The 19,455-nt window shown below is 47.8% G+C and overlaps 1 protein-coding gene across 1 annotated transcript in view; it reads right to left on the bottom strand.

The window, feature by feature from the left end:
• Positions 1 to 19,455, bottom strand: part of znf469 (zinc finger protein 469) — a 228,301-nt gene that overhangs the window by 31,781 nt on the left and 177,065 nt on the right. The window contains 1 exon segment of the mRNA XM_086208037.1: positions 16,078 to 16,278. The gene's annotated coding sequence lies outside the window, so the exon portion shown is untranslated.

The raw sequence follows: 19,455 nt of genomic DNA, 5'->3' as shown, positions 1-19,455 counted from the left end.
ACGGATCCTAGCGCTGCCTCCACGCCGCGGCACCAGAGACACCACCAGCCTGGGCTGTAGGTCTGATGTTGGTCCCTTCTAGTCTTACGTCAAGTTGTCCGGTCGGCATGGTGTGTTTGACTGTGTCGGCACAGCAAAGGTCTAGTCAGCTATGAAGTCAGGTACAGAAGCCAAAGTTAGAAAATATTGCATGAATCTCTAAAAATGTTAAATAAATGAGAACTGGTCACATGAGGAAGGTGAGTAGTTCACCTTCACCCCGAAGCGTCCAGTTTCCTGTTCTCACAGCGCTGGACAACGTGCATCGGAGAAACCTGGGTTTGTCTGCCCATTACAGACATAACACAACTGGAGGCCCGTCACATCGTATCAACTCATCAACAAAATACATTTTAAGAGTTACCTCAAAATTTTTGGGTTGTTTCAAAAGAGACACAGTTCAGGTTCATGCACTGAGAACTATGTGGAGGAGTACATGTATGCAACAGCTCCAGGAAAGAATAACACATGAATATATTCCCATCTGATGGCTGTATTTTCTCCAGAGTCCAGACGCTGCATCCCTCATGCACCTTGCTATCATGCATGCAGAGTCGAGGGCGATTAAAATGATATATAAGCTAGGGGTGTTTTTAGAAGATTTGAAATGTTAAAAGCTTTTTACTGATCTCAGAGAGCAAACACTCAAATCTCTGTTGTGGTGTACGAACAGGTCAGAGCAGGCTCACTGGAGCTCCGGCAGCGGAAACCAACCAGAGGAGAGCTCTTATCTTACATTAGTGAAGGGGAGCAACCCTGTAAAACCCGGCAGATGTGAGGAGAGAATGAGTGTCATGACTCGAGTCAAACAGTCCACTCATCATCCTACACTTGGCTACAACAGAGGAAATGTATTCATGGTGTTTGGTTGGTCAGTGGCTCAGCGAGTCCTGTGGTTTTTCACCTTTTCCTGACTTCTGCAAATCTGGAATAGAGGTGGGAAATCCGGTTCCTTTCATGGATTCGTGTCCCTCTGGTTCACTCACTTAACAGATCCGGGTTAATGAGTCTTTTGAGTCAGTCACTCGAGTCAGAATCACCAAGAGCATTACCCTCGATGACACGCAGCCCCAACGCCCGCTGCCGTCACCTGCCCCGAGGAGCAGGGGCGCTCGTCGATGGGAGCATTGCAGGACCGGGACAATCATTTAGGGATTACGTTTTATTTTTGTTTTGAATCAAAGAAAAAGTTCATCATGTTGTGAAACAGGCCCACAGGCATCCATTTTACAATTTAATGACATCGCAAACTGATGTGAACACAGTTTTCCTGTGTTAATTTGGAGGCGAAAAAGCTGCTTAATTTGTAGCGATAGTCGGAATTCTAGAATTCCGCACCAGGCCTAACCCACCCTCCCATTATCAACGCAACTGAGCAGTGTTTTGTGCTGCTGCAAGTTCCGGAGCTCAGTTGATCCACTCAGGTTTGCGTATCTGAGTTTGCTATTATGGAAGTGCTAGGTGAGAACATACAGGTTACAAGGAAAGTTACTGACGCGATTTTTATAACGTAGCGTAGTGGCAGCAGCAGGCGAAGGACGAAAGGGATCCGGGTGAACGGAGTCAACAGACTCACCAATCCTGGGATAAAGGATCTGAGTGAAAGATCTGACTTAGTCCGAGTCAACCCACTTCTAATCTGAAATCCTCCGTGGATCAGTGCGCTGATCCGTCCGCAGACACTCAGCTGATGTTCCGTTGTTAAAAAAGAAAAACGGAACAGTGATAGAGGGTAAGTGCCCCTGAACGAAGCCAGCAAATGACATCACAGCTGTTAAACCCTGATGAGGTACGTGACCGGAGAACATTTGTGTGATCTCGCTCTGAACTTGAAGAGACCATATGCAGCTTATCAGCTCCACTGGGTGACTGCACAACAGTGATTGTGCACTTGGCAGCTAGCAGGCGGCTGTTTATGTCTGTGAATGAATATCTGAACTATAGGTTATCCCTGGTGATCAGAGCGAGTGTGCGTATGAGAAGAAAGAGGAGTGGGCTGTGACGAGGGTGATGGGACGTCCTCACTGGCCCCTGGATGCTGCCACTCGGTCCAGCAGATCCACCTCTTGATGAGCCTGGTGAACCCACCGGGTGGAAGTGGTGCCAGATTTGCTCCAAATCATTCAGGAAAACCAGGGGCGTGTGCAGCCTCCAGCCGTCTGCTAAGGCTGGGCAGATGGATGTCAGTGAATAGGGCCAAAAAGTGTTCTAGTTTCCACTGGAGAATCTTAACATCTCAGAGACAGTGGCTAGTATTTTTAGAACCTGTTCCCCCCCCCTTTTGTTAAATGCTTCTCATACGTCTTTGGCGCCGATCACCAGATCCCAGTCCCCACTGAAAACAAACCATCACTGTCCTGTTCCATTCATTTTCCTGGAAGTCGAGGGAAAAGAATAACACAACAGTAACAGAGATGCGGATGACACATCAGACGAGGTGGCTGGCTCCGCTGGTACAGTAGCAAGTCGTGACTCAGAGGCCGAGACTGGAAAGCAGGGAAACATTTGAAGAATGGGTGACTATGTGGTGTGTGTGATTCACAGCTTGTGTGGTGAACCTCTCAGTGAGGGCACATGCCACCGGCCCCGCACTCACTCATCTGTTATTCCATATTTCCAAGCACTACGTGCTTTTATTGCCCAACCAAGACTCACCAGAGCCTTGGAGCCAAATAGGTATGTCATGGTATTGCCTTGAGCCTGGATGGCTGACTGGCGTGGTGCGAGGGAACAGCTGACAGCATCGCAGTCTGATCCACTCGTCTCGGAAGCCTCACAAACTCATTCGCGCTCTCTCAGAGATGCATCAGTCCCATTCTTTCCCAGCACAGTTCCCTCTTCTCCTTTTTCGCTGCTGCTCGGACTCTGCCCTCCCACTTATGCTCCATTTTCCATCCTGATCCCGCCCTCTTTCTTTGTCCCTTTTCGATCTTTTTTGTTTGGTCCTCTCCAGCATTTCTTTAACTCTCTCTCGTGGAGACAGACTCTTTAATAAGCCTGCCCCAGTGGGCAGTAGACGGAGAGGGGAGTTATTTTTAGATTGCACACCCATATAAAGTGGAACATTTTTCTTCATCCTTGTAAATAGTCCTCTTCCCTCTTTCTCAGTCTGTAAAGGAACTCAGCATCTCCGTGGGGGATCGCAAGCCCCCCCCCCCCCCGCCAACCCATACACACTCTTCTCATCTCTTCCACTAGACTAATCTAACCCCCTACCACCAACACACTCATCCTTTCCAAACACTGACATCATCCGACAGACCAAACTCCTTCCTGGGCCTGTGGGGGCTGTTCTCCTCTGTCTGTACAGCATGAAATGGGTGAGTCTCAGGTCCTGACACAAATCAGGGGATGGCTGAGAAAACAAACTGTGAGAAAACACACAACTGCTGCAGGAAAACAAGCCCAATACATCATGACATTACACACAGAGCAGCTCTCCTAAAATGACCTTTCCTTCAGCAACACTGCCCCATTAGACTGGTTCTCTCTCTCTCTCTCTCTCTGACAAACACACACACACACACACACACACACACACACACACACACACACACACACACACACACACACACACGGTTAAAAGGGTGTTAAAAGCATAAATCACACAAGTAACTACACTGGGTATAATTAGGTCAGCGCTTATCCGGGAGCCTGGGAGGTGACGAGTAAGCTTACTTCAGCGTTTTCCTGTCTTGAACCAAAACCAAAGTCTGGCTTTTTCCTCCTGTCTGCGTGCGTGGTCACACACACACACGCACGCACACACACACACACACACACACACACACACACACACACACACACACACACACACACACACACACACACATTTATATATACCTACTTCCTCCATTGTGTGGATCATTTCATCTCTGGCCTGGACTGCTAGTGCAGTCAGGGAGGGGGGACGCGGCCCTGTGAGTTTTACTAGTGCTACTCTCACTGATCCGAGGCCGGGTCTTAAGTTGGATACTACTCCTGTTACGCTCCTTGAATATGGGCCTGCTCCTTTGAAAAATATTCTGTTTTTAGTGCAGCAGCTTTTTCCTCACACTTAATTTGAAGGAGTTAGTTGTTAAGTAACGGGTGATATTGCGTGGTAGACGGCCTGGCAGGGACTGAGCAGGAAATCTTTCATTAAAATTCACTCCAGGTCCATCTTGACTGAAGGATCCCTGTTAGATATTGAATAAAAAGTGACACAGAGCAGTTCTGTTGAAGAGGTTATGTTGGCCTCAATCACAGCCTGACTCAATCAGCCCTCTGCACTCAGCTAGAAAATCAGGAGTTCAGATAAATCACAAGAAGGACGACAACTGAGATGTTGTATTTGAAGCTCACGGCCGGCCTGTGTGTGCTTGATCAAAGACTCTGCTGTTGTAAAAGAGGAGTGAAAAAAGAGGAGGTGAAAGTGATAAAGACACACCAAATGAGACAATGACCTCTAATGACTGAACCCTGTGATGAGTTACATTCCAAAGGCTCCTTCCCCAGCCTACGTTCTGATGCCTCGGGAGCTGCCTTCAGGGAACAGGAACACATTTGGACTAATTGTCAGTCACACATGAATATATATGTTACTTTATCCAAAACACATGGAGCAAAGTCAAAGTGGCTGCGGTCCAAAGGAAATGGATGCATCCAACTACCCTACCAAAACAGGGCCTTCTCTGCTCTCTTATTTCTAATTCTTCTCACTCTCAAGCAAAGTCATGGAAAACAACATGTCAGCAATAACGGTGACGTTCTTCCGTGAAATAGAATAACTATTATTTAGGCCAAGTGTGTTATTTCATCAGCATATTGCACACGATTGCTCGGGGGAATATGAAGAGCCCTGCTGCAGCTCTGGCTCAGGCCCAGTCTTCGCTGTAGTTCGAGGGAAACCTGATAGTAAAAGCTCTGCTCTGCCCACCCTGTGTCTCCCCCACTCGTCCGTCATTCTACCTCACAGAGGTGCAGCGCTGGAGGTTCTCACAAAGCCATGAAGATTCAAAAGAGCCAGACTGAGGTCGCTTTCCCTGCAGCATCGCCAGTTTTGTCCTGAGTATCAAAGACCAGAGATCTGTGTTTATATCTGCAGACAAGAGCGACAGATGTGGAGAGGAGACAGTAAAGGGGTTGTTCAGAAGCAGTGAGAGTGAGGGAGATAACATCAGAGCTCTTCGAGACAGTCTGGGGATTCCCTCGTCCACCTCCCAGGTGCACGCCTGTGACCACAAGACAACTGAGCTGCTGAGACATTTTTAAGCGTCTCAAAGAAGAAGCTGAGCGAAGGAGGCATTTGTGACCTGGCAGACGGGAGGGTGCCTTCAGGACTTCTATTGTTAGGAGAAAGCTGTGAGCCCATGATTTCCTTTGTGCAGCAGGAAAAAGCCCCTAGTCCAGCTCCACACAGCGCTTACGTTGTTGGCATACCAGGAGCGACGCCTCCTGCGAAAACGCTCATTCAGCTCAGCTCTCTGGTGATAAGAACAAGTATTGCTACAAACAATCAACAACCACAAACTCTTCATGCAGTTGCTGCATCTGTACTTTAATTACATGACAAAGCTTCCTGACTGGTTCTGGTCTCTCAAGCACAGCTACTGCTAAAAATATATTTTGCTTTTGCAGAAAGAGAGGGAACGAGTCCAGGGTGGATTCGATCGCGGCCTGCTGAGGTAAAGAGCCGATAGGCTTTGATACGTGATCCGTGCCACGCCAGCTGACTGGAGCTACTGGGGTGCAGCAATAAAGCTGATATTTTCAAACATAACCAGAATAACTTTTTGACAGTTCTTTAGGGTACAAGACAGTTCCAAAAATAATGAACTCAGCAGTGAATCTCATCTGGTCTCTGTTCAATCTAGAGGTTTGTATCCATGCCAAGTGTCCAATTACTGGGTTTTTTCTTTCAGGCGTGAGACCAAAGTCTCCTATAAGTCTCTCCTTTATAATATTGGATGAAAAACTAAGTGTACATTTTCTAAAATGTTAAATATATGTACTGTAACCACACAGTAAAGCAGTATGAGTGTGCAAGGTTGCTCTTTGCTGTGTACCTGTGGAGTGGCGCCACAATAAAAAAAGAGGACTCCTACATATCTCACGTGAGCAACTAGAACCGAATCAGAGTCACGTGATCCCCATGTCACTAGTGACACGCTGACAGCATGACAGGGTGTAACGATGCGTCACCTCACAGCCCCACCCAGCGCCAGCCCACGTCAGCGAGGAGAACTCTATGAGCTCCCTGCCAACGACACCCCCATCACTGGACTACGCACCCGTCCCCCCTGCTCACTCTCTCTATCTGTTGTGTTCACTGGCTCAGAGCTTTCTTCGTTGGGTCCAAGCCCATTCACACGATCTGGCTGAAGATGGAGGCTTTTGAAAATCAGCTTTGAAATAATGAACGTTGCTGATTTATTTTTCATCAAGTCCATTTACAATCTTGACCAGAGGGAGAAGCTGGAGGACAAACCTCTCCGGTATCCGTGATTATTTCATGCCCGAGTGGCTGTGAAGGAGCTGATAGCATCTCACCGGCCGTCAGTCTCATGTCCGACATCAGATGGAGAGGGAAGCGGATTGGCAGATGAAGCCACAATCTTTGAGCTCCCCGCTGCTTTAACCTCTCCCATCTGCGTCAGCCGTCACACATGGTTCACATAACAAATCTCTTTCTTCTCCTTGGCAGTTTCAGGCTACATGCAAACACGGAAATGAGACATAGACTACTGTGCTGAGGCTGAAACTTGAGGGGTGGGCACCGAACGTTCTGCTGAGGAGATGTAACCCACTGATAGCCACGAGAAACCACAAGCTCCCTTTAAACAGAAACACATGGAAGTGTGTGTGTATATGGCTGCACGCAACACCCACACAGATAAACAAACAAACAACCAACCACACACACACACACACACACACACACACACACACTCAGTGTTGACACAGATGACCATTCTGTTAAGGCCTTAAGATCAAATGAGTTCAGGCGGAGGAAAAGCTGCGAGAGCGAGTGCAACTGCAGCCACTGTGACAGGAAACCAAGCTCTGCTCCAGGGCTGTTTTTCTGCTTGAATTACACTTCTCTCCTGAACAGATAGATTTCCTGTTTTTGTAATCATTGAAATATGTATTTATGTCTTGGCAAATATTACAGTGCAATGACAAAGTTTGGAAGATTTACATGAAGAGCCCAATTTAGCGTTTCCCTTCTTGATCCGTTGAGTTGTGCAACCTTCCTCAGCACATGAGCAAAAGGAGATTTGGGGTACAAAAACAAATGAAAAAGAAGTAAGCAAAATAAAGGCGCATTTCTAGCAGTTTGATGCTCTCAAATCAGAATGTTTAACTTCAGCCTATTCTGAAGTGCTTTCATTACTCCACCCCGTCACTTCACCCATCTGTACTTCTCATTCCTCCAACCCGGCCACCTGTTTTAGCCCTATAAAAAGAGAGTGTATTACTCTTGAAAAGTGAGTGTTTAGCACTCAAAGAGTTTGTGTGAACAAACCACATCTTTGGCCCACTGTGGGACCATGTACTCAGAGGATTCAGATGTATTTACGCTGTTGAGGGAAAGTTGCAGAAAACAGCACTGCTTGTCTTTCTGGTGAGGGAAGCGGACGAATGTGAGGGGAGAAAAGCCTTTCTGCAGGGGACAGGAGGGGCCAGCTGATGGAGATGACTGCAACATGTCATCTTCACTGGCTTCCAGTGGCAGCCAGGACCAAATTCAAGGCACTTCTCTTGGCTTACAAAACAATCACGGCTCCAGCCTACCTGGGATCCCTGATCCAGGTCTACTCTCCTTCTCGCCCACTACGCTCTGCATGCCAAAGACGCCTGGTGCTTCCAGCCCAGCGCTGCTCCAAATCTCTAGCCAGACTCTTCTCTTCTGTTGTTCCCAAATGGTGGAACCAACTACCGAACTCTGTGCGTTCTGCTGAGTCCCTTTCTACTTTTAAGAGACAGTTGAAGACTCAATTGTTCAGAGAGCACCGAGGCACTGAACCTGACTCTGCTCCTCTTTGGGGTAGAATCAGTCAGAGGGTCCAAGACCCAGCACTTAGTGACTATGTAGCACTAACTGGGTTGTGTCATGTTGTATGTTTGTCAAAAAAAAAAAAAAAAAGGGGGAGGGGGAGGGCGACACTTCTTCTGCCACTAGATGGCAGTACCTGTGACCAAATCACAACTGAAGCACTTTTGCGCTACTATGGGTTTTTCCTTAATTAAGTCTGAATTCTTGCTTGTGTTGTACGTCGCTTTGGACAAAAGCGTCTGCTAAATGAAATTGTAGAATTGTAGAATTGTAGAATTGTATGTCTCTCAAGCTTCTGGCACCAGCCCATGAAATATGCATCACATTAAGCATTCCAGTCAGGGTGAATATCTTTCCAGAATTAAAACTGAAGCTAAAGAGTTTACATTCCCACGCCATGTTTGTCTACAATCCTAGCACATGTTTGAGAGTGTGCATTAGTCTCAGTGTGGTTGGAGGGTGAAGATCCTTTAAGTTGAAGAGTTCAAGCACACACGTGCGCACTCACACACACACACTTGAGTCAAACACTGTGAATGTTTGGCTGTGCCAGCTGTGTGTGCTTGGGGCTGGGTGTGGGTTATATACAATTGTGTGACAGCCTACATGTGTGTAAACACATACTCATAAACAGAATCAGAGCGGAAGCACCGATCACCTGCATGTGCTCGACCTATTCACCCCCGGGGCCCATCAGCGAGCGCTCGCTGTGGATGTCTCGGCCTACGGGGGTGCAGCGCTGTGCCCAGACGTTCCTGCAGCCCCGTAGGCCGGCTGTGCGGGTGCTGGTGAGTGTGTGTGTGTGTGTGTGAGGAAGGACACATGTGCTGGGTCATTCTGCTGTCTTGTATGGATGCAAATATAAATCATCCAAAGTCTGTTTGCATGTCTGCAAATACAACTGAGTAAACATGGCTGTTTGATGCTGACCACAGTGGCATTAAAGCGTAGCTGAGCCAGAGAGCACAGACCCACATTTCTGTCAAAACATCTGCATTTATATATAACTTCTCTCAGACGCCGAGGAGAATTATATGTGTGCTGCAAAAGTGGGCACACTGGGTCGGCTTTACAAGCAGCTCCTCGTGTACGAAGCCCACCACACCTGAGCGAACAAGTGAGCAGCTCACCTGGATGTTTAAGGTCAACATACCACACAAATGAGGTAAGCAGCAATTTGGAAAAACATTCAAGAGTGTTTTCACAGTGTGACAGTTCTGTTTCCAAGGGTCCACACCTTGAAAGGGCGTGTTGAGTGTCTCACTTCTGATAAACGCTCAGCGAGCCGGGTCGCTCAGGTCATACCTGCGCTGAGACAGCCTGATCACTCTGCTATCCACAATGATACTTTATCTGTCTTTCCTGTATGTGTGCATGACTGAATGGAAACATGCTCATCATCTGCTAGCGCTTCATACCACTGCAGCTGTCAACAAGAAGTCACAGTGAACTCCTTGAGCAAGCAGTCTGGAGCGGGAGGAGGGAAGAAGATGGAGCAAACATGCCCGATTGAACCGGAAATATTCAGCGGGGTTGGAGTTTATAGCTGTTTGAAGCACAGACACTCGAGCAGACCTGACAAATCCATGTGTGTTTGAAGGCCAAACAGTGCGAGGGCAGAGCTCCTATGGGGAATCTGACAGTAGAAGCTGATAGTCAGCTGCTGTTGCAGGCTCTCCTCCAGGCTGACAGTTTAAAGAAGAAGGCACAATAAGCTCAGTCACTGAAGAAAAGACCCCCGCCGTCCCCTCAACCCGGATAAGGGTTCTATTCCTGAGTCTCCAGAGCTGCAGCACCATGGATTCTTCAGCTGGTCTCTCAACGTTATTGACACCATATTTTCGACAAGGAAATCAGGATCGGAGGAACCTGCCTGTCCGCATGGAACCGACCCTGCGGGCTACGTTCTCGATTCCCGGGGGAGATGGCGTACCGCGTGCTTGACGCCTCTCTCCGTGGAGGACATCGAGGACCTCTACTTATTTGGGTTCATGGTTGTGGGGCTTCTCCTCCTCGGACTTGGAGGTGCCCTCACATACCGCAAAATTGGCAGGACGACGGCTGCCACCAGATCTGGACCTCCACAACTGACCGTCATTTACAACGCAATTATTGAGGCTGGCAGAGCGGGGCAACAACAGACTCTTGAACTGAAACAACAGACTCTTGAACTGAAACGCAGGATGGAAACCATCTCGGAGCAGTTGGCCGCTTTGTGAAGAGGAGAGTGATGTTGAAGACCAGAAAATCTTAACTTACAATTTGGATTGGACTGAAAGAAAAGACGGATTGGAATGTGTGCTCCTCTGCCCAAACCCAAAGCTTCCTTATCGGCTACTGAAGGTCATCTGCCCACTGTTTATCCTCCAGGAGAACTCCTTCTGCCTTGGTGACGTAAATGGCACGTACTATCCCCCCCCTCCCCCGTGTGTTCCTGACCCCCGCCTCTGCCCTCTCCACCTCCCTTGGGGTGGCAGCGCCTGTTGGCTGCAGCCTGCCCCGCCCGGGCTTGGCTGGCGCGGCCCGGCTGCGACGCCTCACTCTCACTTGCCTCCATTGGGTCAACGGACTGCTCAAGTTTAGCGTACAGACACAACAAATGTATATGTGCTGTTGTTAAATTTCTGAAGTGTGCCATTGTTACGATCAACCTGTAATAATTGTGACCGATTGTGATCGTTGTATCAGGCCTTGAGTTGTGTAATGCATGTCGCCCTGGGCTCGATCCCTTGGTGACAAATAAAACACTCTTGACCCTCGACTGTCTCTTCAGTGTGTAACGTGGCGTTGAGTATCTTGTGCACACACCTCACAGAGACAAACCGCAGACACAGAAAGACTTGCTGCACTAGAATCCTCAAAAGTCTCATGTGCCAATCGAGGCGCGTTCGTTGCCTCAATAGAGGACGCGGTTGTTTCCACTTCTACAACTTCCACTGATGAAGCCCCACTGAGGGCTTGAAATGAAACACTGTTCATTCGTATTAGGAGCAGATCATTCCAAACAAACGTGAGTACATATCTTCAGCTGTGGATGTGAGATAAAACACAAATTTCCATCTTTCTGATTTTCATAAACCTCTGAACTTCTTTAAAAAGGCCCGTCTGTCAGCACTTCAAATGAATGTGGTCATCTGTCCATGACACAGATTGCTGCTCTACTGATGACAGTCATCAGTAGCCCTAGACGTAGGCTTTGAAGTGAGACCACAGCGTGCTCCTTTCCACCCAGTTCTCATGGCTTTCCCTTTAAATAGAGCATGACATCAGACTGTGCACAGGTCTACAGGCCCAAGCCCAAAACAAATGTGTCCTAACAATGCCACATCTGGAGCAGAACGCAGGGAGTGAGAGGGGAAGAGCAGGAATGTAGCGGAAAAGGGGTTGAATAAGGGAAAGCGGTTCTAAAGCTGTTTAGCTCTAGGACCCGGGCCAAGGCTTCTGGGGATGTGCCTGAGCTATAATTTACTAGTGATTCCACTTGCTGCCCTCCCCCCTAAAGACCTGATGTCACTACAGAGGAGTCGAGCATCAGGCAAAGTGACAAAAGTTGACGCTCACCTGCATTTCTTAGCGCGATACAGGGATATTTCTTCTTGCGTATTGTCATCTGAATGCCTGGAAGAGGCCAGCAATACGAATGGAAAGCAAACAACCTCAACCAACAACCATCAATCACTGCTTGTGTGGCGTCTTTAACACTGTAAAACCTCTAACTTTTGAAGAATTTCCAGAGAAGTTTTGTGCGAAAAAGGCTCGTCTTTGTTTGACTTGGCTCGTTGGTGTGCAGATAGAGGAGGAGGTCTTCAGAAAGTCTTCTCAAGCAGCCTGTTCTTGTTGTCACTGTCAGAATCAATCAGAGCTGCTGGGTCTGCATTCAAGCAGCAGAAGGAGCAGAACAACTATTCAGGCCAATTTTCTGCCTGTTGGATTAAGTGTCTAATAAACACATGACGGCTGTTCCTACAGTTATTTGTCAGCAGACACAGTATACCGCCTGCTATCTGACACGGATACTTGAATTTATAGTCAAGAATGTGTTTGATTTTTTGAACTGTGCACAAAAGCGCATGCGCAGGTTAGACGTGTACACGTTTCCTGAGCTCAGGGGACCTTCAGACTGAAGGTGTGACCTGGCCGACACACGCGCAGTAGGATGGAAAATATGCTGCAACCTGTTTGAAGACACACATAGGGAAGAACGGGAGGAGGTGGAGGAAGAGCTGAAATGATGGAACATCACGGACCCTCCTCTCCCATAAGTCATGTGTTTTATATCTGCAGCAGTGCGCTGTGTCTGCTCAGCTGGAGAAGCCTCCACCGCTGCAGGTGGGACTGGAGGTGCAGGTGAGGCAGGAAAAGATGGAGGTCGCCAGGTCACAGGGTTCCTCTCGGTGTGGCGAAAAAACCCTCAGCTGTGCATGAACATGCAGGAAAAAAGGAAGTTGCCTCTAAAAACTGGCCCCGGTGCACGGAGCCAGACTGCAGCGGTAGTGATCGCACAGGTCCTGAAATCTATGTGCTTACGGCAAAATGAGCCTTGGGAATAATCCCTGCATTTCAAATTCAGCTTTTACTACAAAGTACTTGTATTGTACTTGTTTATTTGTACTGCACCACTATTGGCTGCAACACATGAATTTTTAGGCAAAACCCATGATCCAAATGCAAACAGACGAGTAACCCCACAAGCTAAATCCGAACCATATGACTGTAAAGTGCGATCATCTCACTGACAGCATGACACAGGGACACTGGGTGTTTTTGTGTGTATATTTGTAATGTTTTCAAACCCAAAAAATTAACATAGGCCCATATTTTCCCTTATGATCAAGACATAAGCATAATATATTGATTTTTCATGAAGTCACCCCTTCAATTATGTATTTAAATTTAGCTGAAAATTATATGGTCAGAGGAATTAAGGATCGGCTTTTCTAATGTGTTTACTGGAAAAAAAATTACCACCGTCTTACTTTAAGGTTCTCAAAGTTCTGCTGCCTGAGAGCTTCTGATACATGTTTTTTGGAATTCAGAATGGTTGTGACAAGCGTGTGTGTGTGTGTGTGTGTGTGTGTGTGTGTGTGTGTGTGTGTGTGTGTGTGTGTGTGTGTGTGTGTGTGTCCGAGGGATGCTGGTTGGTGCCTGCTTTGCCTGCAAAGCATTGTGGGTGGGGTCGGAACATTTTAAGGAGCTCTACCACATTCATTACATTGCCTTGTCTGTCAGTGCATTAAGAGTACTATGTTTTCTTTGATAGGTCAGAGGTCAGTCAATCGAGTGACTTTGTTAAATGCACAAGTCAGTCGTACCTGCGGTGGCGTCACGCAGATCACATGATCAACTGGTGAACAGCACAACTCTGGCTGTGAAGAGCCGATTCACGGTGAAGACCCTCCAGCTCACACCGTCTGTGTCTAATGGAAGAGAGCTCAGCTGTCTCAGCAGTGAGGCAGAGGAGTCAGAGGTCCCGACCCTATCACTCAACATGAGACTGAAGGGAAGACTAGCCTCCACAGTGTTATGTAACCTTAGCGACCAGTCAGGACAGTAGCTGTTGGGATGATAATAAACTAACCGCACAGCTGCGAACGCACTCCAACGCTGAATGCCCTCCTTACAGTATCTGGCTGGGCTGTTGTGATTTGTTCTCTGGAGAAAGGATGGATTGAGATGCAAAGGTGTAATAATCAGATTGGGATTATCTTTCTTTCACACTGCAATGTCCAGGCATTCTCTTAGGTTACCGTAACATAATCTCACCGGCACGCATTTCCATCACGAGCTCCATATGGATGCTCCTTTAACCAAGACCTAGTGTTGATCTTTCCCTATTTCTCTTTCTCTCTGTAATCATGTGTGAGCATGGCGGCGGGGGAAGAACGGGGCTGCGAGGGAGTCTAGAGTTACATTAACAGGCAGTGGGGGGGAATGGGGTGGTAGTGAGGTCAGGGGTCATGGTGCCCTGACAAACAAATGAGCCACCCAGTGAGGAAGTCAACAGGAGATGCCTTCCCTTGCAGCCCAGCAAACCCTAGCAACAGCAGCGGCTGGCAAACATGTGTGTGACAAATGTGCCATCTGAACCAATGACAGAGACTCAATCATCACCATATGAGGCTGCCACACAAACACAGCAGAGAGACGGGGGGGGGGGGGGGCAGCAGACACATTCAAGATAAGGTTCAGGGGTATTTAGATTGAATATGTTTACATGAGCACAGCTGTAACCCAGGAGGAACCTCCCCAGAGACGAGCTGGTGGTCCGACGGCCTGACAGACACACTCGGGCTGAGCCGATGGCTCCAGGAGGGTCTCATGTTCTGATGACTCCCTGCTGGGAAAATGATGAGAGAGAAGCTCCTGTTGACTGCACTGTAATCAGGCAGGTTTTACTGGGCCTCTATTGTTGCCCTCTGGGCCTTAATGACCAGCAAACAGTTTCATGATGGCAATTCAATCCTACTAAAATCCCTTTCCTACACAAGGTCGATAGAGACAGAGCAGACAAACCGAAACTACTCTCTCTCTCTCTCTCTCTCTCTCTCTCTCTCTCTCACACACACACACGCACACACACACACACACAAACACGTGCACACACACACACACACACACACGCAGCGCCAAGTTCTTTTTCTCCTGGGTTCCCTCAGAAGAATTTTATAAAATTGACTGTGTACCCAGATGTTTCCCCTGTCTTTGCTTCCAGATCAATATGATAAAATATCCACAATTTTTTCAGACAGGCCTTTTGATTACGGACACTTTAACTTCTCATTTTTATTTGCCTCAGCCTTCTTTTTTGTCCTCTATCTCATGCTCTTTTTTTGTACTTTCCTCTCTCTTTCTCTCCCCCTCGCCAGCTCTGGAAAGTACATTCACACAGTTCAGCAGTGACACAAGGACCGTCTCCTTCATGGCAGACCATGCTTGTGTTTTTTCAATTAAGCTGGGCTCCTGTACACTATTCATTTGGGAAACCATAATTCTCATGGCCCAGCAGAAACTAATGGAAAGTCGCTTAGGGTTTTTTTTTCCGGGAGAGGTATCGGAAAGACCCGTTCCCTCGAAGCGTGTCAGACTAGTGTGGATGGAGAGCAAAACTGTGGAATACTGTCTATGAGAATATGGGAGGTGTTGATAGAAGGTCAAGGCCTCATCGACGGGTATCAGGGGTGTAAGAACATACAGGGTAAGGAGAGCAGGAAGGAGGTGAGTGAAAGAATACAGATGGATGGATTTCCCAGGGAATGTGGATGAAAGTGTGTTTGTCGCGGGCCGGATCTGAACTGCCCAGTGGGGAGGAGGACAGATGCACTGAAATCACATCAAAGCTTATTGTCACTGAGCTCCAGAGTACAGACAGTCTCCTGTCTCTTCTCCCACAGAGGAGCCCCAATATTAAACCTATTCAATCCATCTGCTTTCAACAGAGACCGATAGCGCCGACACACACACACACACACGCGCACACACACACGCAAACTCAAGAGCAATAACACAGCCGTGTAAAAAAACAACCACCCAACAGCCTATTTTTAAACTGGAGGATAGCATGAGTGTGTATTGCTCCTCCATCAGCCCAGACAAACACTGTGACTAATTCATGTTAGAAGACCCAGAACAGGCACTCCAGTCCATCCTAGAACTGTCCCATATTCCTCTGAGCAACAGGAGCCATTCATCAGCGGCAGCGTCAACCTCCCTGAGCGCTGACCCAGTCTGCTCTCAGACATAAACACTGCAGCAAATGTGGATCCGACACACGCGCACGCACACACAAACACACCTTCCTACTATCGCTGCACATACTGTGCCCATATACAAACACACACACATGCAAATTAGAAGTGGGAGGGACCTGAACTGGACTGCCCACATGCCCCCCCCCCCCACCACAACAATCAACAGACAGACAGTAAAGGAGAGCAGAGAGAGAGAGAGAAAGAGAGAGAGAGAGAGACAAGGCAGGAGGACGAGTCAGGCTGAAGTCTTACCTCAACAGAAATGATGTGGAGGCGATGTGAGGAAAAGCCACATGACGAGCGCTGTCTCCGTCTCCTTGTTCCTCTCAGCTGTGGCGGTGACGGCGCTGAGACACACAGGCAGAGCAGCAGAGTGGCGCTCAGCACACTTTACAGGCAGAGAAAGCAGTGGAGCCACGCAGACCCCAGGCCCGTCCACTCACACTCTGCCTTCTGAGGATGAAAAGAGAAGACTTCATTACCAGCTGCAGGCCACGCCTCCACCCCTCAGTCTCCCTCCCTCCCAAGCGCTTTCTCCCTCCCTCCCACCTTCCTCACTACCTCCCTGCTTCCCCTCCACACTCCCAGCCAGTAGCACGCTCCAGGGCCTGTCCCAGCCAAGAGAGGGGGAGCCTCCCATCCCAGCGCCTGCCAGCTCTGAGCAGTGAACAGAGAGACAGAGATGAGGAGGGAGATGCAAAAGTAGCCTGTTGCATATTGTTGGAATTTGTTTGGACATTTTTTCATGAAGCGCAGTGCCACTGCCTGACAGAGTTGTCAGGAAGTTTCATCAAAAGTGGCTGAATGAGCTCGGGAGGTCGTGTGTGTGTGTGTGTGTGTGTGTGTGTGTGAGGGGTGGGGGTGTGTCTGATGGGCCTTTAAATGAGTATGAGGTAAAATAAAGAGGGGAAACAGAAGGAGGAAGATTTCATCTGGGCCAAGTGAAGAGTGTGAGGCAGTGGGGACTCATTTGAGAGTGTGGAGGAGAGAATGAGAGGGGGGAGAGAGAGAGAAAGAGAGAGAGACATGTTTTGGGAGAAAAGTCAGAGGAGAAGAAACTTTTCAAACCAAGAGCTGCTCTAGATAAGACTCCCTCGTTAACATCACATCAAAAGACAACTGCTGAGGAATGGTTGGTTGACAGTGTGTGTGTGTGTGTGTGTGTGTGGGGGGGCATTATCTGTCTATGTAGCCTGTCTCACTGTCTCGGAAAACTATTGTCAACACTCAGAATCAAAAAGTCTGTTTTTTTGCCCAACTTCTTCTCATCCCCGCAGTTTTCTTGCTATGCCAGCGTGAAGCCTCTCTCCTCATCAGATGGAGAAAATCCATCTAAAAGCTGAAGCTGTTTACTGTCTATAATTATGAGGGGCTGGGTGCTCTCAGCCCAGGCAAGCACTGCTCCCTGCCCCCAGTGCCACCACACTAACCCAGCTTCTCCAAGCCAGTCAGTTTAAACCAGGCCGTGGTGCTGAGAGAGAGAGAGAGAGAGAGAGAGAGAGAGAGAGAGAGAGAGAGAGAGAGAGAGAGAGAGAGAGAGAGGTGCAAAATAAAAGACGAATGAAAACACTGGAGCTTCAAGTTTCAGAAGCGGTTGTAATTAGGAAAAAATGGGCCTGCAATGAGGAACTGGCTTCTCAAAAAGAGCTAAACAACAAAGCTAAACAACTTTCCTATCTGCATATGAGAGGAGATACAGGTTCTTTAGGTTCTTCAGGTTCTTTACAGGGAACAGCAGAAATGAACCAGAAATGTGATTTCCCAGGAATATACCAGAGCTCATTTGCAGTCGTCAAGCTCCAGTGCAGTGAAGGATGGCTTCGCCTTGAACTCACTGAAAATAAGAAGAGACACTCCAACACCAGATCAGTGCCTCCACCAGGACTGCCAGGCTGCTGGGACATGGCTTCCTAGTCTCGACTAAATACAAGCAGATTAATACTGACAACATTAACGGGAAGAAAGAAAGAGACAAAATAAAAGTTTGCATGGCTTTTTTTTCCTCTCCCCTGAATGAGGTAAAAAGCTTCTGCAGAAGTGTGGCGCGCTCCCTCTGTGGCATTAACACCTCCACAGACCCTCTCTGTGGCAGAATGGTGTCAAATTTACACAGGTCCACAAAACAGCACTTAAGGTTACGGGCTGCCTTCATTGTCAGTTGTGAAAGCCTTGGTCTGGGGTTGGGGTTTGACACAGCTGGAATGGCCAGACAAACTCATTTCAGGGCGCTTTATTGCTAAGAAACAGTAATCCTCCAAACCAGAGACATGGACAGCCCTCTGTGGAGTTTTATGTCGTTAATCGGAGGCTCTGGTGACAGATAAAACACTAATCCTGCATCTGAAAGCTCTTGTTTGTTTACAGTCTGCCATGTCATCAAAAATGATCGTTACTATAACGATGGTAAATAGACTCAAATAGCACAATGAGGCCATATAATGAGGAAAATGGAGCAGTAATGACATGCTGTCAGTCACAGCATCTAAAACTGAGATTCAGGACTGAGATGGAATTTGCTGACCCAATATACTCTCCAGCCACTAGGGGCAGAGTCGAGCTGTAATGTACATGGACACAGGGAGAAGAGACAGAGGAGAGTCAAAGTTTGGCAGCCACCCTTTTTACACAACATCTTGGTAAGCCTGCTCTGTGTCTGTTTTTGGGAGGATTTGTGCCCTTTGTTTTCAAAAATAGCACGACTGTACCCTGGTTATTTTAGGGAAGTGGTAGTGGCTCCTTTTATAGAGCAAGTCATCTTTTATTTTAGTCATTCATTTGACACAGTGCAGCACACACACTGTGCAACAGCTAATTAAGACAATACAAAGCGACAGATCTTATAATTTCTGTTCTTTTCTTGAGAATCTTTTCATTGTAAACTGAAGTCAGTCCAAGCAAACACAGGCTGGTGTATGATGAGAAAGCCACATGCTGTTGGATGCAGAAATCTGCTCGTTGCAAACAACAGACTGGGATGAGGCATATTTCAAATCATCAGATGAAAAGGGACAAACGTGGGTGATCTTCACGTCACTGGGGGCCAGACAGTAAGAGGCTGGGCACCTTCATCTCACAGGAACTCTGGTCACAGCCAGGAACTCTCCGCTGTCAGCATCACACACACAGCTGGCAAAACTCCAGGCTGGAGAGAGCCAGAGCGAGTAGGACTATATTAAAGTATAGAGTGAAACCCCCAAACACCAATAACCATAAGCATATTTTGTGGTAAGATCACATATGCAATGAAGGGAACAACATATTTTTCAAGTTTGTGGATCAACAGAGACAACTGGCTTTTAGACGACAGCTGGAATCAGACAGACGTTACCCAGAGGAGCTTCATGTGAGAACGCAAACTTCTGAATCAGGCTGAGCAGACATTCAACGGGCTGCACCCTTCCAGCTCCTTCAGCTGGTGTCATGTCAGATTGAGCCCATGTGTCAACAGAGCAGGCCATTGTCCAAAGAATGAACAGCCAGCAAGAGGGAGTGTTGTTGATGTTTCAATTGTGTGAACGGATCGAGCCCAGAAGAAGAAGACGGACATCCAAGAGTGAGATGACAACGCCGTTGAAGGAACAATTTCTTCCCATAATTTTTCCCTTCAAGTGTTCATTGCCAATTCACCCG

The sequence above is a fragment of the Aulostomus chinensis genome, chromosome 7 (genome assembly GCF_037954235.1).
Source record: "Aulostomus chinensis isolate RoL2024-O1b breed Wild chromosome 7, RoL_Achi_v1.0, whole genome shotgun sequence".
In the NCBI taxonomy this organism is placed as follows: Eukaryota; Metazoa; Chordata; class Actinopteri; order Syngnathiformes; family Aulostomidae; genus Aulostomus; species Aulostomus chinensis.
Note: the sequence above shows the minus strand (reverse complement) of the source record. Positions and strands in the feature narration are given on the sequence as shown.